Source organism: Ambystoma mexicanum, chromosome 10, assembly GCF_040938575.1.
Source record: "Ambystoma mexicanum isolate Mex_15411 chromosome 10, UKY_AmexF1_1, whole genome shotgun sequence".
NCBI lineage: Eukaryota > Metazoa > Chordata > Amphibia > Caudata > Ambystomatidae > Ambystoma > Ambystoma mexicanum.
The window spans coordinates 1,710,891,631-1,710,915,537 of NC_090932.1; the positions used below are offsets into that span (position 1 = coordinate 1,710,891,631).

Below are 23,907 nucleotides of genomic sequence, written 5' to 3' on the forward strand. Positions count from 1 at the left end.
AAATAAGTGTTGCTTTACTTAAGACTTGTCTAATAACCGTTGGAGGGAGTGTATATACTTTAGTAGTTGTGTTTTTGAACTGCTTGATATTAGTGCCAGTGTCTTTAACTAGATGTGTTTTTATTATATCTCTTTTACACCAAGCTCTGGTCAGTGTTTGCTTGTTCTACTGTGTTTTTTTGACCTATTGCGAATACTCTGTATACTGCCTAACTCTTCTTGAGAGAAGTCTGACTGCTAAGCCACAGCTACCAGGTAAATCTGGGTGATACAGACTGCTACCAATTGGGTTTACTGCCAACCACCTGTAGTCTTAAATCTTTTGCAGTGGTCCCAGAGGGAACTGCACAGGTTTCTGCCTAACACTGTGATTCAAATATACACTTACTCAAGGTTTCTTGGTAAAAGAATATACATTTATTACTCAGTCAGTTAGAAAACATTACTCTAGCATAAGCAGCTCAATATCACACACTAATACACCACAAAAATCCAACCGGTAAGTAAATGAACAAGTTTAGCTCCAAAATGAAGTGGGAGCAAAACGGCACTTCAGATACTTAATAAAGGAGGGAAAAGACAAGGTTATAAGAATAGACAGCCCAAATACATTCATAGGCAGGGCAAAGGGTTTCAGTTACATACAACAAGCAATTCTTCTCAATAGTCCTGGGCTAAAGTCAATGGTTCAGAATCTTTTGTATAGGATAGCACAGTTCTGGTATATAACGGTTAAGTCTTTGACACAGATTTTTAAAGGATTTGGCTATGCAAAAATGTTGACCAATGTAAGGTAAGGACAAGCCTTCGTAGTTGAGGAAAGTTTCACGCACTTTCTCGATGGCCGAAAAGATTTCTGGAACAGGTTTGCACAGTTCCTTGTCAATGAAGAAAGCAGTAGCTGAGGCAGTTGTTCCTGGCAGTCAGAGCAGATCTCGCTGTTCCCAAGCTTCAGTCGTGGGGACAAGAAGGACGTCGGGAGGTGCCTGCACTGTCCAGGGAAGAGGCCAAAAGCTGTAGCAAGACGTTGGTTTAAGGTATGAGTGCCTTAAAGTCCACAAGCTTGTTTCCTTCCCTCTGACTATCCGGTTTTCAACAGCACTGATGAAAATTCTACCAGATGGGGACGGTGTTCAGGTGGTTTGCGAGTTGGTTGTTCCCACCAAACTCAAGGGAAGAAGTTAACCTTGACGGGCTCATCTGTCGTCGGAGTTTCAGGCAATTCGGACCTGCAGCAGGGCTTCACCGGTCGTCCAGGAGTTGCAGCAGTCCTCTTCCTTCGTCTCCTCTTTGGTTCTTTCGTTCCAGTGGTCGACTCTGCTTTCCAAGGCCCAGAGACCTGCTTTTAAACAGTTTTTCCCATTTATTCCAGCGTGGCTGTCACTCACACAGCAGGTTGGCTGTCGTTACCGGACAGCCAGCCAGCCAATCACGCCAGAGTGCATTCAGTTCTCCTAGGAGACTAAGCACAGGGATTTTCGGGCACCTCCCACACATCCTGTCCACCCCAGACACCCTGGTGCCAGAGGAGGGCTTCAACACTGAAGCCCGCCAAAGGCAAACAAACAAAAGTGACCAACCTGGTTTGGCGCAGAGAGACAAAGACAAGAAGGACCTTTCCTAAAAGAAATGGTGAAAAAATATGACCGGAGTGTGTTTTTATAGATAGGTCTTGGGCGGTAGGTTGATCTAAACCACTGCCACCAGCCATTTAAAGTAGGAAGGGGTAACATTTTATTGTTACATGAGTGTTTTGACTCAGGGGAAGCGAGGCAAACCCTCCAGCACTCTATAGGAAGATAAGGTGTGCTGGGTCAGTAAATTTAAAGAGACTAGTAAAGTTTAACTGTACAGGCTCTGGGGGGAGACGGTAGTCAGTCCCAGAGAAGGTATTTAAACTTTGGGTAGTCTGAAAGACTACCCTGTGCCACTGCACTGAAGGTGCTGTGTGACACATAGAAAAAGATGATGCCTATGGAGTTGTGTTAAAACTCCATAACCAAAGAACACAAAAGTAAAACACACTGAAAATGAAAAGTTCAAAGCCCCAAAATATAGCAAAAGAGCTGGAGGGCTCTAAGGTACAGGAAATTAAGCACTTGTGTGAGAAATCTCCCTAACACCACTTGTGTCATGACGAGTTAAGCCCAGGGAGGCAGGGGATGGGAATTACCGTAGGTGTGTCCAGGCCATGATATATTGCACCCCCCACTATCAAAAGGTATGGGGTGTCCAGGGAGGGGATAGATGGTGCCGATACATTGGTTGGGACCAGATTAAACATAGAACAGGATGACCACTTGTGTCATTGTGAGTTAACCCCAGGGAGACAGGCATGTGAATTACCATAGGTGTGTTCAGACCATGATATCTTGCACCCCACAATCAAAAGATATGGAGGTGTCCAGGGAGAGGCTAGATGGTGATTGGATAGCCAGTAAGCAAGCACTAAGCTTGTGATGGATATCAGAGAAATGTGGAAATGAAAGAAAGAGCTCATTGTCAGCGTAGAAATGATGCAAGAATTCTAAAAGAAGAGATAACCCCAGCTAGCAAAGAAATGTAGAGAGAAAAAAATAAAAAGGACCAAGGACTAAGCCTTGAGGAACACCACAGGTAAGAGAGTATGTTTCAGAAGTGAGCCCAGCCCAGGAAACTGATAAAGTTCTCTGAGAGATTCGAACCAAGATAGAGTGGAACCAGAAAAACCAAAAGAAGAGAGAGCAGACAGCAAGAGTGTGATCAACAGTATCGAACGCGGCAGATAGGTCAAGAAGTATGAGAAGGGAAGACTGTTTAGCATGACGTGCAGATTGTAACGAGTCAAGAACAGAAAGGAGAGCAGTCTCAGTAGAGTATCCTGGGCGAAACCCAGTTTGGAAACAAGGAAGAATAGAATTTTGAGAGACAAAAGTAGAAAGTTGAGTGTAAACTACGCATTTGAGGATTTTAGCGAGGTATGAAAGAACTGAGATAGGACGGAAATTAGAAGCAGAAGAAACATCAGCTAAAGGTTTTTTCAAAATAGAAATAATAGTGGCATGCTTAAATAACAAGTGAAAAGTAGACAAAAGAAGGCAAGAATTAAATAAAATTGTAAGATAAGAGACGAGTGAAGGATGGATTTTAGATATAAGTACAGATGGTATAGGATCCAAAGAGAGGAAGTAGGGTGGGCACAAGCAAGAAGACAAAGAGTGTCTTCATTGGTTATAGGAGTGAAGCCAGAGAAAGTTACCTTAGGGGATTCGAGAAAAGATACTGAGGATATAGAGTTATCCTGAGCACAAGAAGACTGAATAGTTGATCAAAACGAAGAGACTTTGATAGTAAAGTAGAGTGCAAGATCTGTAGCAGTAAGAGTAAAATTAATTAAAATATCTGGAATAGATGAGAGCAGCCGAGAAGGAGTTTGAAAGAGGCGTCTAGGAGGAGAAGATTGTGAATGAAGAAGATCAGAGAAATACGATTTTTTAGCAGATAGAAGACAATTATCATATAGAGTGTGATTAGAAGTGTAGTATTCTGGTGTCTTCAGTTTCAACCAACATCTTTCTAAGCGTTGAAGAACGTGGCGCATAGCAGGACGATGGGAAGACAACCAGGGTTGAGGTGGTTTATGTGACGCCCGAAAAGGAGAATAGGGACATAGTGAATCAAGAGACAGAGCAAGTGAAGAAGAAAGAGTAGATGCAGCTCCATCTGCTGATAAGTTAGAGAATGAAGCTTGAGATCCCAGTTTAGAAGCGCTTGTGGACGTGAAAAATATTGTGTTAAATTTGCGTAGATCACGACGTAAAAAAGTAGAAGTAGTAATACAAGGAGAAACAGCAGAAGGAATTGAGAACAAGAGAAGATGATGGTCCGATAAGTAGACGGGAATCCAATGATAGATGATATAAATATAAGAGCCCGAAATATGGGAAGAAGGTTTAGATAGGGGAGTAAGGAAATAGGAATCAAGAATGGAAAGAAATGTAAGAGTTGAGTAGTTGCGAGATGGAGATTAAATTAAAGTCACCTAGAACTATAAGAGGGACAGTAGTAGGAAGCAGAAAAGAAAGCAATGTGTCAATGTCCTCACAAAGTGAGGTAACAGGACCTGGTGGGTGATTAATAGACATGAGATAGACGGCATAGATGAAATAGCTGAGAAAATGGAGTATGAAAATTAAAACGTTGAAAATTGAGGAAGAGTTAAGTTATGAGAAACAATGGAAAAAGGGCAATGGTACAAGATACCAGTACCACCACCTTGAGAAGAAACACGAGAGGTATGGCAAGAAGGTTTAGCAGAAGTAGACAGTAAAGCAGGTATAGCAGTATTAGTAGCCAAAATCCAAGATTCTGTAAAACAGAGAAATTGTGATTGTAGCCGTGAAAACATGTCGAGAACTGATGATGACTTATTGCACAATGATCTGGCATTCCATAGACCAAGTTGCAGAGATGTAGTGCAAAGAGACCATGCTGGTCCAACCGAAGACACATCTGCAGGAGGCTCAAAAGAAATCATGAACTGTCCTACCTAGGGCAGCAACAAACAAACCAGAGGTCCTCGTACCATGGGGAGAGGAGACTGCAAAATGAGCTCCACCAGCAATGCCTTCATTTACTGCTCTCACAAAGACTTCCTTAGGGTCAGTATTAACTCACCTGGCTCTGAGTGCATGTACCCTCCTCCCATTTCCTCTCCACAATGAGCAACAAAAACTGAAGCTGGGGCTTCATCTTCCCTCAAAAAAAAATCACAAAAACAAGCTGATAAATGCTCAGCGTTTCAGAAATTACAGAGTGTGCCTTTTAAACAAACAATCGCAACACAAAAAGGTTTAAACCTAAACCTAGCAATTACATATTTTAATTACAAAGTTTGTGTGTAACCCTTTCTGGCTGACAGTATTTTAAACATTATTGTCAGAATGGAAAAGCAGAGTGCTCAAAAACAGCCTAGAAATCTATTGCTGTAGAATTAAGTGTGTAACACTCGCCTGATTCAGTTTCATCGGTTTCTTGGAGGTCGTCATAGCTTTTAAAATACTGTACTTTGCCTTCAATGCCACCAGGGTTCTTTATTTTATTTATTTAGTCTTTATTTGAACAGCGCTTATACACAGGTGGAGTGCTTCAAGGCGAGAAGGGAACAAGGGAAAACAGTAGCCATTAGGCCTTGAGTTTCCAAATGATCTAACAGAGAAAAGAGCGTACTAGGCCTGGCGGCATTACTCCTAGTTCAAGTGCATAAAGTGTTTCAGGCGTGATCAGGCTGGGAAGAGACAAAAAAGGGGAATGAGAGGGCCAGGACAACTAACTTACTAGTCCAAGTACTTTCAGCACATGCAAGTGTACAGACAGAAGGGCAAGGAAGGGAGGAGGGGACAAATGCACCCAGACCAGCAGTGCCCTGGGCTAAGTGCAATAATGTTGAACAAAGTGCAGAGGCCCGGAGGCAAGTGCAAGACTGGAGGGGGTGCCTAGGACCGGTTCTGGACGTGAACCAGGCAACCAGTCAGTAAAAGCTGAACAGTTCAGAAGAGAAGGAGTGGGAGGTTAGCAGGGGAGAGGGAGAGAGAAGGAGGAAGAGAAGAGGAAGGTCTTGAGGAGTTTCCAGAACTTAACGTGCTCCGGCTCAAAACGGAGAGAGGCAGGGAGGCTGTTCCAGAGGGAGGCACCTGCAGAGAATAAAGATCAACCCCTAAATCCCTGTTTGGAAAAGCGCCTCACCCGCAGAGAGTTGGAGGAGGATGAGCGGACGGCTCTAGAGGGAGAGTATTTAAGAAGAGAGCATTGTAGATAGGGCGGGCCTCTGCCCCAGAAAGCCTTGCAGACTATGCAGAGGGTCTTGAATTTGATCCTTGCAGCCACAGGGAGCCAGTGGAGGGATAAGCACATAATCAGTGGTTCCATCCGCAGAGAGGACTCCTGTGGTTTGGAAAGAATCTACAAAATCAGTGTAATTAATTCTCCAATCAGGCATTAAATGTGTTGTGACCCCAACAAAAAAAAGTTATTGCTTGAAAATAAGGCTACAACCAGCACAGCTTTTGGTATCGCTTTGTTATTGGATTTAAATGACAGAATAGAGTATGTTCACAGGATAAACATTTTAAGGTATAATTCTGAGGTTTGTAACATTTTCATATTATTGGTAATATACAATGTGTTTCCTGGGCTTAGGAATTGGAGCAGAGCAAGGTAAGGAGAAGGGGAGGTGTAGATTCCATACCTAGGCATTCGACTCAGCCGAGACTTTCTTTCCTTGCTTCTGTTTCCGGAGAGTGGATCGGGTGTGGGTTTTCCTCTTTCTTTGTAATGAATGACTCCGTAGGAACAGTGATTCTGCCTGTCCTGTAAAACAAATAGCCATGATTTCCATCTCCTGGATAAGAACACACTTCAGATTTCAAATTCCATGCAGCATTTAAGGCCTCGTCTGATTTCCTCTTAGTTCTCTATAGCAGCTGCTACACTTTGGAACTCTCCCGCTGCCACTCCGTACTAGGGACAACCACCCATCATGTTGGCATTCTCTCAAGTCTTATTTGTTTTCATGTTTTTGGCTTCTCCTCCCCCACTTGGCTGCAGTTAGCACCAAGATGCCTCTGAGCGTTTTTACGCTTTACACATTTTCTTAACATAACATAACCCACTGTTGTTCAGATTAAATATTTGCAAGTGATTTTTGCTGGAGAAAAAAAAAAGGCTGGTCTCTGTCGGAAAAATCCATCAACCCATATCCCTGTCAACATTGTGAAGCCAGATGTTATAATGGTGTCCTGCATAGATGAGCAGGAAACATCTGGTAGGTAGCGGACCATTTTTTACTGAATGTTAAAGGATGTCGGTACGTAGAGGTCCACAGGTGAGAGAAGTCTTGATTCATCAACTTCTCAGATATTAACTGACACCGCATGTCATCACCCACTCAGAGTTCCACCAGGCACAGAAGAAAGTCCAGTGACACAAGCACACATGCATCAGACCAGTCTCCCACACCAGACCCAAAATGCAATCCTGACACTGTGTCTCAAGGCAACTCCCTTCCTCAGCCCTTGCGGTCCGAGGTTACCCCCCTCTCTCGGGCTCACTGTACCCCTCTCCATGTCTCCTTTTATCTCTTCCTAACAAGTATCCCAACTATTTTAAGCGGTGGTGGAAGCAGGTGTGTTTTAAAAAGCTAATTAAATAAAATATGAAATCTGTTATAATAAAAAAAAAACACTGAAGAGAAAACGTTCAGGCGAAGGAATCACGGGCCAACAGAAAGACTTAAAATCTAATGAAAGCAAAAATAATAAACCAAATATTTAAACAGAGTAGTGTTAATGCAGCAGAAAAGAAAACCGACAAATGCAATAGGTTAAAATCTCTTCACAAAACATTAAAGAGTCCAAATGCAGCTAAATGATCATTGGCATGTACCGTCGGATTTTGCTTTGCCATTGAAATTCACGTATGCGCAGTAGCACCCCAAGCATTTTTCGACGATGAGCATTTTTCGACGTTACACTGGCTCTATCTCCCAGTCTTGGCGCGTCAGAAACCCAGTGCCACAACGCGTGTTGTGTGCAGGTGCAGTACATTTTAAAAGCGGGCTTAGAGTTCACTGCTTTGAGAACGAGTTCACGGTTAGTAAAAAGGTACATGTAATTGAGGCTGGGGCCCAGGCAAGGGGCATTGTATCATGGATGTTTTCATACATATTTTACTGGTATTTTTGGGCAAAGCCCACTTGATGAATATGCTACTACATGGAGAAGGGCTGGGGGTTTCCAGCGCAATGGGGCAGACAGGCCGGGCATTTCCTTTCTTTGGCATGGCATTTATTACTCGCATATGGAGTAAGGCCAATATGATGTGTGTTCTTACATGAGAAGATTGGGGGCACACATGCAGTCAGCAAACATGCGTTTACTTACTGTGGCATTGCATGTTTTACTGGTGTTAAAGGCAAAGACATATTGGGTGGAGAAGGTGCGGCCAAACAAGGAAATGGTTCATTACTGTACATGTTTTACTGGCATCGAGCCAGCATGAACAGGTTTCCTTATGGCATCATAACTGTGCATTATATTACTGGCCACCCGCCGAGTTGGCTGGTGCATTTGGGTGGCAGGACTCAAGCGCAGCAGCCCCTTTGTTTGTAGCCCAGGTAAAAGATTTGATATGATATGATATATTTGTAACGCGCCTATACACAGGTGTTTCAAGGCGCGACGAAGCAGGGAGGGGAGGGACAAGGGGAGACAGACAACGATCCTACTAGGCCAGGTGTCATTCAGATCGCGCAAGTGCAGGGGTGGGGGAGGGGGAAAGTGCAAGGGGAAGGGGAGGGGGGGAAGTGCAGTACAAGGTAAGTGGCGTAAAGTAATAAATAAATAGGGCCAGCTGGTGGCAAGTGCGAGGTAAGTGCAGAGCAAGTGCTGGGGAAGGGGGGGGCTGTAGGTATACAGAGACAGTCCCGCAGTGCAAAGGGGTTCCAGGGCATCAGTGCAAGTGGAGAGTGGCTGGGCCAAGGACAGAGGCCGTTTAGAGTGGTCCAGTTGCAGGATCAGTGCAGTTTCAGTGAAGAATTAATTAGCTGTTCAGCAGGGGAGAGGGAGAGAGAAAGCAGAAGCAGTTAGCAGGTGCCTCCAGGTTCCTTCACATTCCATTGCCAGGTGCCTCTGGGTTTGAACATTCCATTAGCAAGTGCTTCAGGGTTTGAATATTCCATTAGCAGGTGCCTCCAGGTACCTTCACATTCCATTAGCAGGTGCCTCAGGGTTTGAACATTCCATTAGCATGTGCCTCAGGGTTTGAACATTCCATTAGCAGGTGCCTCAGGGCTTGAACATTCCATTAGAAGGTGCCTCCAGGTTCCATCACATTCCATTAGCAGGTGCCTCCAGGTTCCTTCACATTCCATTAGCAGGTGCCTCAGGGTTTGAACATTCCATTAGCAGGTGCCTCAGGGTTTGGTTTGAGGGTGTCACACATATTTTACACAGTGTGTGTGAATCTTCTTCTTGCCTTCGCTGTGCAAGCACTTCCCGACTGGTAGTAGGTTCAATCTTACCCTTAAGAAATTATTCCTTACCTGACTATCCGGGAATTTTATCAAGTATTTCGCTAGAGACCCCAACTTTATATCCACAGATTGGAAGGCGTTAAGCAGAATCGCATTTATAACCTTTGCAAATGTTTTAATCCAATCTCCTATCGAACCAACAGTTTTAACTTTCTGGGGGTTATTGATCAATGTCTCGAGGTTTAGATCGTGTTTTAACAAGAAGTCCTTGACTTTTATTTCCAAGTGGCTCAGATGCTCTGATCTCGAGCATTCCAGATGAGCTTTGACGTCCCCATACAGTGAGTTGCTTTCTGCTGTGACTATCTGAGTGATGGTAACTTCCAGCTTGCTAAGGAGTCTAGGGAATTCAAGCCTAGTTCGAACTTCAGGTTCCAAGATGGTGTACTCATCGGCAGACACAAAACATTTTTACAGATGAGCGATTCTAACTTATCCCACTTTGTATTATAAAGTAGAGGCTTAGTCTCTAAACCATAAAGGATGACTGGTATCACCTTCTCCCTAAAGAACCTAATTAAAGGGAGAATTGAAAACCTACAATATTTGGTATATATCTTCTTCATCTGGGGGATAAGTTGTAAAGTCTTAATCTCCACGTCTGCCTCCACCTTGTAAATTGCCGGGAAGCATGTATTCAATATCCTAAATAGATCAGGTCTCCTACCCGTGGGAGTATGTCAGTTTCCAGGACCCAGTTGGAGTATTGTACTTTTTTCTGTATATGTTTGAAGACTACAATTTTGGATTTCAGTGGATTAATGGACAGACAATTTTCTCTGGAATATTCTCCCAGCCCTGTTAACAGCCACTGCAGGCCTATTGCAGTCCTGTCCAACAGGACTATATCGTCTGTGTAGGCCAGCCAGTGGATCTTCCTTCCATTGATCACAGGGCTGGCCAAACCAGACGATTCCAGGGAGTCACCCAAGTCTGCTAGAAACAAGTTGAAAAAAAGGGGTGCACCCAGACACCCCTGCCGGACTCCTCCCTCCACTCTGATTGGGTCCGAGAGGTGCCCTTGTGTGTCCAGGCGCACTCTCAACAAGGTGTCCCCATGGAACTCAATCAGCATTGCCAAGAGCGACTCCGGGATCCACCATGTCTTCAGTTTTCTCCACAGATGTGCTCTATCGACCTGGTCGAAAGCTTTCAACAAATCTACCCAGGCACCATAAAGTGGGGGTTCACCCTTAGCCACTGTTCGTTCACTCACCAGATTTAATATAAGGCCATTCAGAGTAGTAGAAATACCAGGTCTGAAGCCTGTCTGATGACAGGATAGGATCTGTGCAGTATCTACCCAGTCGGTGAGTTGAAATTGACATTCCTCTTTTATGTTTATACTTATGAAAGAATAATGCACAAGTACACTATTGTAGCGTCAATTTTGTTGTGAGACACTCTGACACCCATGTAGTTACGCAGAAAATCAACTGTAAATAATGTATTGATGTTTCCCTGCTAAATTTGAAGTCATGATGAATTTTAACAATAATATTATCTAACTCCAACACTTGTTTTGGGCCATCCATCCCACTATTGGGTACGCCCCAGAACACCTGGGATTGGTTACATCCCTATAGGAGTGCACATGTGGGTCTCCTGTTAGTGACTAACAGGTACTGTTCGCTTTGGTTCTTCTGTACAGTCTTAGGTGGCCTTGAGACTGGTTGACCCATTTGCACCTGAAATAATCGTCTGATTATATCTACACATTGTGACACAAGAACATTTAAGGACAGCCCCTGTACTTTTGGTACAACACGTAACGGGCCTACTTATCACGTTGTGCCCCTCTACCCCCCTATCTCTCTTTGCTACCACTTGTATGGCCACAATTGAGGGGGAGCACACCACCCAGAGTTGAACAATAAACCTATGCTGCAATGTGCTTTGCACAAATAGACCAGACTACTACCAATAGGGCTGAGACCCTCGGGTTCAGTGAAGAAGAGGCCAAGAGGATCCTCGATTTAATTAAAACCACTGGCGACGAGCTTCGAACAACAGAGAAACTGGAAAATCTCATTAGACAACTAGAATGGAAGATTCGACGTGTAATTAATCTCAAACTTCATGCGACCACATTGGAACAGTACCATAAAGCACAAAGAATCCCACGTGGCCTAAGAGTCCGTTTGGAACCAACCCTCTGCAAGGAGAATCCCGAATTTGTGAAACGGTGGAGACAAATACTCAATAAGTGCAGCCTGGACCTGATTCTACTTACAATACAAGAACTGGCTAAGAACTTGGAATCATTAGACGAAGAGATCATTAAGTCAGATGTTAGTAAAGGTATTACCGGACAACAGTTACAACACATCCTTGAGGACACAAATAATACATTGGAAAGATACAAGCAGGAACTGGAGACCAAAGAAATCAGAAAATTCAGAAGAGACACCCAGGATTACAAGTTGGAAATAGTCTATACCTGGCAGCAATACTACAGACAACATCCTAACAGACCTCTGAGAACACGGACACCGAAGACAGGTCCGATAAACACAGAGACCACCTCATCGGAAGCATCAAGTGCAGAACTCGAAGGAGCACCAGAAAGTAATAACAAGGACACCCCTGCACCACCAAACGAGTCAAGAGCAGAAGCAAGTACCAGTGGTTTTTTAGAAAAGGCCCAACCAGAAGGGGAAAAAAGAAAAAATCCACAAAGGAAAAAACCAGTGAACAAGAAGACATAGTGGTCAACATTTCCTCCTACGCGCTCTCACGATTAGAGCTAGGAGTTCTGAGAAAAGGGCTCTCTTTTGTCCCCGAACATAGCAGCAATCTCCTCAGAGAAAAGATAGATTTCTTAAAATTGATGAGAACATTGAAATTAAAGGTTTCCTTCAGTGGATTGGAAATGGAAGAAGGAGAAGATGAACCATCTGAATTCCTCGAAATACCACCTAAAAGCACATTCAATCCACCTGCACAAAATCATGTACTGACAAGTTTGAAAAGACAGTGGGGGTCATTCCGAGTTTGGAGGCAGCCATGGTGCTATTAGCACCATGGCTGCCTCCAAACTTGGGCCCGGGTCCAGTCAGTCAGAATGGGGACTTACCGGTACATTCCAACCTATGCGGACCCGGTAAGTCCCCATTTCGAAAACCATTCCCCATTCCCATTTGAGCACCCATAGGGCTCAATGGGAATGGGGAAGGAGCTAATAACGGGCCCGCAAATAGAGGGCCCGTTATTAGCTCCATGGTCCCTTAACGGGTCCCGCTAAGGACGGCTGGTCAGACCAGCCGGTCCTGGTGGGACCCGCTAAGGGACCCCGGAATGTGGCGGTAGGGGGTTAATGGCACCGGCATCCTTACCAGTGCCGTTAACCCCCTACCGCCATACTCGGAATGACCCCCAGTATGGGAAGACCTGAAGAAACTATCATTTAATACTAAGAGACAAGGCAATTTCTCCAAACAAGAGAGGCAGGTACTTAGGAATCTGCTGAACAAAGAAGATATAATCTTCAAGCCTGCGGACAAGGGGGGGAGCACTCGTCCTCATGAATAAATCTGATTACCTCGAAGAGATACAGAGACAACTAGCTGACTCCGAAACCTACAGAGAGATTCCATGTGATCCAACTGAACAGATCCGTACATTAATCCAACAAGTCTTGGATGAAGGACTTGATCGAGATGTCATTTCTGCAAAAACACCTAAATACCTGGAGAGTCAACACCCTATCATTCCTGTATTGTACATCCTACCAAAGATACATAAAAAGCTGGACAAACCCCTGGGGAGAACTATAATAGCTGCCACCAACAGCTTTCTGGAACCACTAGCGCTGTCAGTCCAGAAAAACTGGACACCCCTTGAGTGGAAGGAGATCTATGATAATTGGTTGGCCGAAGACCAATCGCCTCATTTAAAGTGTTAAGAATAAACGCTCATTAGTTATTACATAGTTATTGGCTCAACTAGAGTGCGGCCGTTTTAAAAAGACTAGAATCGCCATTTTGTTTTCTCTCTGTTCTCTTTAACGGTGCCACTTTGCCTCATGTAAAACTGCTTTGCTGTAGATATTATTTCGCTTCAATGGTCCAAGGCTATGAAAACATGTTGAAACATCACGCTGGAGAGCCAGACAGAAATGCCCGATTCCCTCCCTCATATATCCTTGAGGACAGGGAGAGAGGCATTTAATCAGTACATGAATGCCAGCAAGTCTCTTGAAAGAATAGCAACGTACGAAACTAGCATTTAAAGAGTTGAATTATGTTCTTCTTTATGGCCCCCCTTCCTGAGCCCAGTGAGGCCCCGGAGAGCAGGCTGACTCCTAGAGCGAGAAAAGATAGGAAGGCCTGGTATGTCCCAGTCTCCTACGCACAGCTTGCCTATGAAAAACAGAAACGCTGTGTTCTCGCAAACAAAGAATGGTGTCTGTAAAAATGGAGATTGCAACCTGTTACTAAATATGGTGGTCTGAAGTGTCATATTTGTCATAATGGTCAATCATCGCCTCTAATGTAGAGGGAAATTAATTGGGGGTGGCATCAATTGTGTCATTGCTGATTGTAAGGTGTTCTTTTTGTATATATGTAACTGATGTACGACTCTTGTTTGCTTGCGTCCCCCGAGGTCTGTTAGACACACGTCGCAGGGCGTGGGACCACTTGGCCAATTGGGACTATTTGTATTGCAATAAACCCTAGATTTTGGGAACAGAAACTCGTGTTTGGCGTATCTATTCGTGTGTGGTGACTGTGCCTTGTTTCCACATTCGAGGGCCCCTCAGGTGCCCCTTCAGCGCGATACTTGGATAAAGTGCTACAACCACTGATACAGACCACAGAAACCTACATACGTGATACCATGCACTTTTTTAACAGACTGAAAAACATCAAGTTTATGGAAGGGAGGGACACTCTCTTTACGATGGATGTCACGTCCCTTTACACTAATATTGTGCACGAAGCAGGTCTTGAAGCAGTGGCTATTATTACATGTCACCTAGTTGCAAGGTGACAGACTGTTCATCCTTACCCTCCTAAAATTAGTTCTAGTGAACAATTTCTTTAAATTCGGAGACCAATATTATCTTCAGTTATCAGGAACAAGCATGGGAGCAGCCATGGCACCCACCTACGCCAATGCATTTATGTATTACCTGGAACATGAGAATATCCTCAGCTCGCCCAGATGGGCACAACACCTCCCACTCTTTGTCCGGTATATCGATGATATTTTCGCTATTTGGTCAGGTCCAGAAGAAGAACTCATGAATTTGTTTGAGATGATGAATAACATGCATCCACGCATCAAATTTACAACCTGCACAAGTAAAACAAGCATTCACTTCCTTGATGTTGAAATTTACAATAAGAACAATTCCTTGGAAACCAGAATATACACCAAGATCACTGACCGTAACAGCCTATTGATGGCTACAAGTTTCCATCCCAAACGCACCATTGAAAACGAGCCTTTGAGACAATTCCTTCGCTACAGAAGAAATATCTCAGAAATGGATGAATACAGGCAACAATCAGACACCGTAAGGATGAAATTTAGGAAAAGGGGCTATGGCCCTGCTCTTATTTTGGACATAGCATCAAGAGTAGACGCAATTGAGAGAGATACACTCCTTACCCCTAAACCACCAAAGCAAGGAGTAACCCTGGTATACGTCACAACACACTCCATACAGAGCCGTAAGATCAAAGGGATCATCAGAACAAACTGGCCCCCACATTACAACTGCACTGCAGATGGACCCCACATTACAACCTTTGTTCAGGGAGCCACCAACGTTAGCATACCGTAACAGCAAATCCCTATGAAGTAGTCTGATCAATGCAGAGATACGTACATCTGAACCTAATAGGAGGATATTCAAAGGTACGCAACCATGCTTCAACTGCCAACATTGTGGCAACATAATCACTGGCAACACCATTACGCATCCACATTCTGGCAAACCGATCACGTTGAGACATTCGCCCACATGTGACTCCAAAAATGTGATCTACACGCTGAAATGCCCTTGTGGCTTTTACTATGTTGGTATGACCACAAGGAAAGCGAAAACCCGGTGGACGGAACAGTCATAAATCTAATATAAGCACAAGAAACTCTAAATCACCGGTGGCTATGCACTTTCTGGAAGCCCGCCACACATTTGCACGTTAAAATGCGTAATTCTTGAATAAGTCACATTGGGTAGCAGGGGTGGAGATCTGAACAGAAAACTACTGCAAAGGGAGGTGCTATGGATAGACCTCCTAGATTGCATATATCCCACACGAATGAATTGTGAATCCGACCTCATGTGTTTTGTTAGATTTTTCCCTCCAGCATGTGCAAGGGAGAATTGGGCACTCTTTGAACTTTGAGGGTGGGTTGGTGTGCTCCATGTAGTTTAGTTTAGTTTTAGTTTATTTATTAATACCGCGCGCCGAACCCTGAAGTAACTGGGCGCCGGAGACTTAGAGCACGTTACAGCAAGAATATGCACATACAGATATAACAGAAAGAGCATAAGACCGGGTTACAGAGTGGTCTGGTGGCACACACAGGAGGAGTAAAAGATTGGTTAGTGAGTCAAACAGAGGGGGAAATCTTGTTGGCGAGCCAGGACTTCGTTTTTGCTCTGAACGTCCAGAAGGATGGTTCAGCTCGAAGGTTCAGGGGTAAAGCGTTCCACAGTTTGGCAGCAAGGACTTGGAAACTGGAGCTGGCAGCTTTTTTTAGGGAGAATGTAGGGATGGTTAGGCAATGAGAATATGGCCTTCTGGTAGGTCTGGATGATGTGCGCTTGTTGAACTTGACTGCCAGGTACTTGGGGTCGTCATTGGAAAGGCATTTGTGGACTATCACGAGAGATCTTAAGGTGATTCGGTCTCTAACCGGGAGCCAATGGGCATCTTGCCTGTGGCTGGATATGTGAGAGTGCCGCAGGATACTCAAGGCCGCTCTCAGGGCATTGTTCTGAAGCACTTGTAGTTTAAGGTTACGCTCTGTAGTACCAAGGAAGAGAGTATTACAGTAGTCAATTTTTGAGAGCACTAGCGCTCTGGCTAGAGTGATACAGCTGGCCAGTGAGAGGAAGGCTTTGCATGCATTAATGAGCTTGTTGGTGTAAGCCGCAGAGGAGGCTGTCGCGTTAACTTGTTTTTTGAGCGAGAGAGTGGAGTCCAAGTAAACCCCTAGGGTTTTGATTTCTGTTACCACTGTGATTAGATTGCCATCCATGTTGAAAGAGGCGTAACCGGGGTCCAGTTTGTTTAGCCGGGGTTGGAAACCAACGAGAAGGAGCTCAGTTTTCTCGTCGTTAAGGCATAGGCCATGTTCTGCCATCCAAGCTTGGATTTCCAGGTAGAGGTTGTTAATCCATGCGGAATCCTCTACATAGCATCCTGATAGGGAGATGAGAACGTGGGTATCGTCAGCATAATTAGTGTATGTGACACCGAGGTTGTCCAGTCGGTCGAACAACAGCTTTGTGAAGATATTGTATAAGGTCGGCGAGACACACAAGCCTTGTGGGACGCCGCAGAGGATGGGGATGGGGAGGGCTAAGGTCCCAGTCGAGAAGACCTGTGTAGTTCGGTCCGCTAGGAACGATTGGACCCATGCGGTCGCCTGACTGGAAAAAGCAGCTGAGGCCGCCAGATGTTCCGTGAGGATCTGATGGTCTACGAGATCGAAGGCTGCCGAGAGGTCGAGCAGAAGGAGAATGGCTAGATTTCCCTTGTCCTTTGCCTCGTCCATCTGGATTTTTAGGTCCAGAAGGGCTGTCTCTGTTGCGTGCCTTGGCCTAAAACCAGATTGTCTCAGGCCAAGGAGGTTGTTTTCTTCAAAGTGCTTCTAGATTTGCAGATAAGCCACCCTGTCTAGGATCTTCAGGATATAAGGTACTGTGGTGATGGGCCTGAAATTGGTAGGGATGTTAAGATCTAGATTCGTTTTTTTTAGGAGAGGCATGACCCAAGCCTCCTTGAGGCTATTGGCGACTGAGCTAGATTTGAAGGAGGCGTTAATTAGGGCTGTCATGAACGGGGCCAAATCATTGGCACCTTCCTGAATGATGGTAGCTGGGCATGAGTCCCCTTGGCATCTGGAAGGTTTGAGGCCTTTTATGATGCTTTCCACTTCTTTCGTTGAGACAGGGGTGAAGGAGAAGGGAGGACAGGTGGGAGTTTTACTATAAGGTGGTAGATGGTTTGCTCTTAGGCCTAGGGTGGATTTTTTCAGTTCGATTTTAGATTGTAGCATGGTGATTTTGTCTGCCAATGCTTTTTGGATTCTCTTGCACCAGTCTGCATCTTTCATGCAAGTTTCTGAGGGTGGTGAGGGGGACTCTAGTTCCCTTAGGATGGTGAAGAGCTCCTTTGTTCTTGATTTGGCATTGTCAATTCTAGTGTTGTATGTCTCTTTTTTAGCTCTGAGGATAGCGGTTTTATAGGTAGAGGATGCTACCATAAAACACGTTCTGTTGGCTGGGTTGGGAGTTTTTCTCCAGGTAGTTTCCGGCATACGTTTGGCGTTTCGCAGTATTTTGAGCTCGGGAGTGAACCATTTGTTCAGGTGGGCTCCTGGTTTATCTTTAGTGAGTATAAATGGACCTGATGGTCTGTAGAACGGTTGGACGACTTGGTCTATGAACACGTTGTTTTAATATCAACGTTTTTCGATGTTGTTTTTTTTATATGAAGGTGCATTAATGTTGGAGTTATGGTATTGTTTTGTCCAAATACGCTGTATATACGGTACAAAATTGTAAGCAGCAGTAATCACCTGAATAGGGTAGTACCTGAGAAGTACTTGAGAAGTCCATTCAAGCAAATGAATTTGATTGATTTACACATCGTCATGCCCAATGTCTACTACAACTATCATATGTTGTAAAAATAATAATAGGTTTTCAATGCAATTGTGAACTCTGGTGATACTGCAGGGTCTCCACAACAAGGAGGGTCGACAATGTTGCACCGTTCCCGAACAGCCTTAGGATGTTTGGAAATGTAACTAGCCTTAAATTGCACTGGGAAGAGGCATACGACCGACCTGGTTCGGATATGCACCTTTCTCCCTGAGACTATCGTTATTACATAGGTTCCTCATTCACGAATTGTACAGGGACGAGGCACCCGACCGACACTGTTCGGATACGAGCCCCTCTCCCTGGCACCATAAACAATACACCTGCTCCTGAATAATTGACATAGGGGCAGTCTGAGATTTAGAATCTCGTTTTACATTCCTGTATGAAAGGACTGGAACTAACATAGCTCACGCGTGGCACGTTGCTATAACAACGTTCCCACACCAAGATGGACGCCGTGGACCCACACGCGCATGTGTGGGTTGTCCATGGCTAACATTTTATACACATTCACCCGCAAGTGAACGCTGGGACCGGCGACTGAACGGGTGGTCAAAACCTTCACAAGGTAAGCCCGAACTTGGTATATGAATCATGCTACCTAGGAAATCATGTTCTTGAATACAACCGCTTGAACGGCAATGTGGACTCATATCAGTATGATGCACGAATAGGGGTAGTTTGACACCCATAGCATAGCAGCTGTAACGCCATGTTTGGCTCACACGGCTCAAGTAACAAAATCCATTTGTTTTACGTTTACATCGGACCGATTACAATTGCTCTACCACTCACTCAGCAGCCACGCGCTGGTTGCTGCAACTTCATTAAGATCCTGAAGCCAGCCTCGGTGACTGGCAGTATGATGATTGGACACGTATACATGCACTGGCCACCGAGACCCTGAGGTCAGTAACATTTAAAATGCAAATATTCTCAGTCTAACACAACGAGGAATATGTTTGACACTAAGACGCTCTATATTATCTATAGGTCCCATAGAGTGAACACACTAAGGACACAGGAAAATAACTTAATTCTGCAATGAACAATAGGCACTAAGCCCTGAAGACGGATTTAAAATCCAAAACGCGTTGGCAACTACATTACACCACGAGGAGCCTATTAGATTTAGATTTAAAATTAAGATTTCGGTGATGATGCAATTGTGTGGAATACAAACACAATTATGTACCTCATTATCTTGTTTTGAGTTTGTTTTGTATAAATAACAATAGAAAAATTGTTTGTCAATGGCTAATTGAAATGGACGTTCCTCTTTTATGTTTATATTTACTAAAGAATAATGCACAAGTACACTATTGTGGCGTCAATTTTGTTGTGAGACACTCTGACACCCATGTAGTTACGCAGAAAATCAACTGTAAATAATGTATTGATGTTTCCCTGCTAAATTTGAAGTCATGATGAATGTTAACAATAATATTATCTAACTCCAACACTTGTTTTGGGCCATCCACCCCACTATTGGGTACGCCCCAGAACACCTGTGTGACAACCAACCTGGGATTGGTTACATCCCTATAGGAGTGCATATGTGGGTCTCCTGTTAGTGACTAACAGGTACTGTTCGCTTGGATTCCAGGGAGTCACCCAAGTCCGCCAGAAACAAGTTGAAAAAAGGCGGTGCAACCAGACACCCCTGGCGGACTCCTGTCTTTACTCTGATTGGGTCCGAGAGGTGCCCTTGTTCGTCCAGGCGCACTCTCAACAAGTGTGTCCCCGTGGAACTCAATCAGCATTGCCAAGAGCGACTCCGGGATCCACCATGTCTTCAGTTTTCTCCACAGATGTGCTCTATCGACCTGGTCGAAAGCTTTCAACAAATCTACCCAGGCACCATAAAGTGGGGGTTCACCCTTAGCCACTGTTCGTTCACTCACCAGATTTAGAATAAGGCCATTCCGAGTAGTAGAAATACCAGGTCTGAAGCCTGTCTGATGACAGGATATGATCTGTGCAGTATCTACCCAGTCGGTGAGTTCCCTCAATAACAATTTCATAAAATTGTTGCTGTCTGTATCAAGGAGGGCGATGGGGCGATAACTCGCCGGATCTAGTCTATCGCCCCCCTTGAAGAATGGTATGATTATTGCGGTCTTCCATGGGAATTGACGCTGCCTGAGTATGTCCTTAAAAAGATGGTACAGAAGTCTGGACCAGATCCCTGGTTTGTTTTTAAGTACCTGATATGTCAGTCCATTCGGGCCTGCCGCTCTAGAAACTGAGGACTTGGCTGTGATGTCCATGATGTCCTCTTCCATGAATGATAAATGCCAGGGCACATTTGGCTGGGTGCTATTGGCCACTGGTCAAGGGTTCTTAAATATTTTAGATAAATGATCCACCCAATAGGGTTCGGGGGCTAAATTACAGAGAGTACTGCTGCAGTTGGTCTCCAATTGGCCAATAACAGACCAAACATTTCTAGAATTGCTTTCACTTACCAACCGCAGCATTAGTTCTCCGACTTGTTGAATCCGAATCATTCTTTCGTTTTTAGACCAATTTTGATGGCTTGACGTGCTTTTTTAACTTCCAACCTGTATTGACAGAGACTGGGTTGCGATGTCTTCAGGCTTTTGATTTTAAGTCTAAGAGCCCTCTTCCTTTCCCGAGTCTCTTCGTCAAAACAATGTACATGACTATACTGTTGACCTGTCACGGGTTCACTTGGAGGGAAGACTGGCCATATCGACTTACGAAATTTAGCCGTTAGTGTTAGGCAGAATCATATGCAGTACCCTTTGGGAACACCACACACAATTAAGACTACAAGTGACAGTACAAATTCACCTTAGGTACAAGCCTCTACTTCACAGTAAAGTGGTAGCGCTGGCTGAGCAGCCAGACTTTTCTCAAGAGTAAAGTGAGCAGTATCAGAAGTTACACAAAGGACAGCAATTACTATGGTTCAAACAAACACTGACTCAAGGTTTCTGAGTAAAAGAATATATATTTATTTACACATCATTTGTAAAACAGTTCACTAAAGTAAAGCAGCAGAAAATCACACTCTTAATATACTACACAACACCCAAGGAATTCTGGACAAGTTAAGCTCAAAATGAAGTGAGAGCAAAATGACACTCCAGCAATTTAAAAGGGAGGTAAAGACAAGGTTATACATAATTAAGCAGCCCCAACAATTAAGTAGGCACGGCAATCTAGAAACGGCGGGCTACCTGGAGGAAATCAAATCAATAGGCCTGAGCCAATGTTAATGGAACAGAGTCTTTGCAGAGGATCACACAGTTCAGAGTAGTTCGCGGTTAAGTCTTTACCAAGAGTTTGAAACGAAGTTGGTCGGAAGAAAGGTTATTTAAAAGAGTAGAGAAGGACAAGCCCTCGGGTTGGCGAAAGATTTAAAACACTTTCACGCGGTCAGACAGAACGAACAACTGGGTTTGCACAGTACCTTGAAAGAAGAAGAATGCTGTAGCTGAGGCAGAAGTTCCTGGCAGATCCTGCAGGCTCACGGTTCCTGAAACGACTGTCAGACTGACATGAAGAAGGAAGACTGGAGGGTCCTGCACTGCCCAGGGAAGAAACCAGCAGCAGAGCAAAGCAACGAATAAAGGGAGCACTCCTTAAAACCCAAACAGGGTCCGGTCCTCCTGGCTATCCGGTTCACTGTAACTGTGCACAGCAAATTTGACCAGGGGAGGGAGCTTTGCTTGGTGTTTGGCGAACTGGTTGGTCCCACCAGGTCAAGGGAAGAAAATTCCTTGCAGGTCTTCTGTGTCGTCAAAGTTTGGAGATTCCGACCCGCAACAGGGCTTCATCGGGAGGTTCAGTCGTGGTAGTGGTCCTCTTCTTTCAGCTTCTCTTCGGTTCTCTCGATCCAGTGGCGACTCTGCCTTCCAAGTCCCAGAGACCTGCTTTTTATGCAGTTTTCCCCCATTCACACAGCCTGGCTGTCAATCGCACAACAGGGTGGCTGCCCTGGCGGGACAGTCACCACAGCCAATCATACCCCTCCCTCACATCCTGTCCCCATCAGACATTCAGGCGCTTAAGGATGGCTTCTGAACAGAATCCCGCCAAAGGACGGCAAAGAAAGGAACCAAACCTGGTTTGGCGTGCAGAGTAAAAAACGAGAAAGACCTTTACAAAAAGAAATGGCGAATAAACCCAGCCGGAACCGAAATAAAATAAGAGTGGTCCAGCGGGTTTAAGTTCGAGGCTACTAACTTAGCCTAAAACAATACCAAGGCTATTTTCATAGTCCGCGGTAGGGAAAAAATGGTAGGTACCACTGCCACCAGCCAAATCTTAACGAAAGGGGAACAATATAATGTTCCATGAGAAACAGAGAAAAAGGGATAACTATTATCCCTTTCCAGTACTCTATGGAAGATAGTTTGTATTGGATCTGTGATTTAAAAAAATAAAGTCAATGGCAACTTTACATGTTCTGGGAGACAGTAGTCAGCCCCAGAAAATGGAGTTTAACGTGGGAAGTCTGAAAAAGACAACCCTGTGTCACTGCACTTAAGGTGCTGTGTAACACATAGTAGGTGAGGCTCCACAGTCAAAGAACACATATAAATGCACAACACACAGCAAAACACATGTAAGAGTAGGAAAAAAAGTCTCACATTCTTACCAGGTGAAACAAATAAATCCTAGAAATCCAGCAAAGCTGCTGAGGGACTCAGTAGGTACGGGAAATTAGCCATTCTGGAGAACTCTCCCTAACAGGAAGGCAGTAGTCTAAGAGGGTGGAATCTGATATTTCTTTTAATCTACTATTTCGTTTTTTTCCTTCCTGTCTATATTTGTCCAGACATATTTTGCTTGTATTATTGCCTATTATTTTTTGTGGGTGAAGTTCTGAAGCTGACACTGACAGGTAGGGAAAACGTAATTCTAAACGAGAATGATCGCTTCCATCGTCCTGTTTTATAACCAAGGAGGAGTGCTGGGAGAAAAGACCGGGAGAGACAAATATGTCATCTAATATAGATGATGACTGACCACGATGCCATGTGGCATTGACATCTAGCTCTCCCCCGGTTGACATGTTTAACATTTTCAGCCCCCAGGAGTCCAGGAAATCAAGCCAGGTTCATCCCTTCTTAGAAAGCTTTTTCGGGGGTAGTTTCTCTTTCCCCCTTATTGTGTAAATGCATTCAGTGTTAAAATCTCCTGCGAGAATTATGTTGGCTCCACCATGGTCCAACTTAATTTTATCTAGTAATGAAGCCAATATTGCCAAAAAGGCCTGGAGTTCGGAACAGGCGGGGTTCCAAGTAGAACCGGGTCTGGCATGACATGTTTTAAATGGATTTTGCGTGCCTGAATTCCTAATGCGTTCTTAAAAATAGGGACTATAGCTTTAATTGTGAGGTTTTTAAAAGCCATCAACAAGCCCCCTGATGGTTTTCCCATCGCTTTTTGTGATGCAGATAGGCAGTGGGATGTATATCCCTCAATTTCCACAGGATTAACCAGCCATTTTTCCTGGAGCAAAATGATATCATTTTGCACAAACAGGTTCTCTCTCATAGTTCTTGATTTAAAGATGCTGGAGCCGGCGTATTACAGCTTACTACTCTAATGGCCTCATGACTAAAGGGACTGAACTCCCACCCCCAGTTTCTTTAGAACTTGGGATAGTAGTTCTGGAAGTAGTGTCAAGACATTTTCCTGAGCAGATCCTCTATTAGCTACCTTGGTGGCATCTAGGCCAGATCTCTCCGAGACCAATCCTTCCCCTGAGCAGGGTGCTTTCGACGCCCCCCGCCCAATTTTGAGACTTCCTTTGCTTGGCCTCTGCTACAATCTCAGCAAAGACTTTCAGTCTCGAAGTCTCTTGATGCATTCATTCAGGATAGCCATCTTTGCTTTCCTCGATGTAAGACAAACTTCTGCCAGGAAGTAGTTACCATAGCGTGGAAATGTCACAACCTCTATATCTTTTGAGGCTAGAACATAAAGACTTGACACTTTTTTGAACTGT

At 44.4% G+C, this 23,907-nt stretch overlaps 1 long non-coding RNA gene across 3 annotated transcripts in view; it reads right to left on the reverse strand.

Annotated features, from left to right (window-relative positions):
- LOC138492759 (uncharacterized) overlaps positions 1–23,907 on the reverse strand; it is a 450,582-nt gene that overhangs the window by 412,803 nt on the left and 13,872 nt on the right. For all 3 annotated transcript variants that reach the window (XR_011276260.1, XR_011276261.1, XR_011276259.1), the window contains exon 2: positions 6,227–6,348. This is a non-coding gene — a long non-coding RNA (uncharacterized lncRNA). The remainder of the gene's footprint in view (positions 1–6,226; positions 6,349–23,907) is intronic.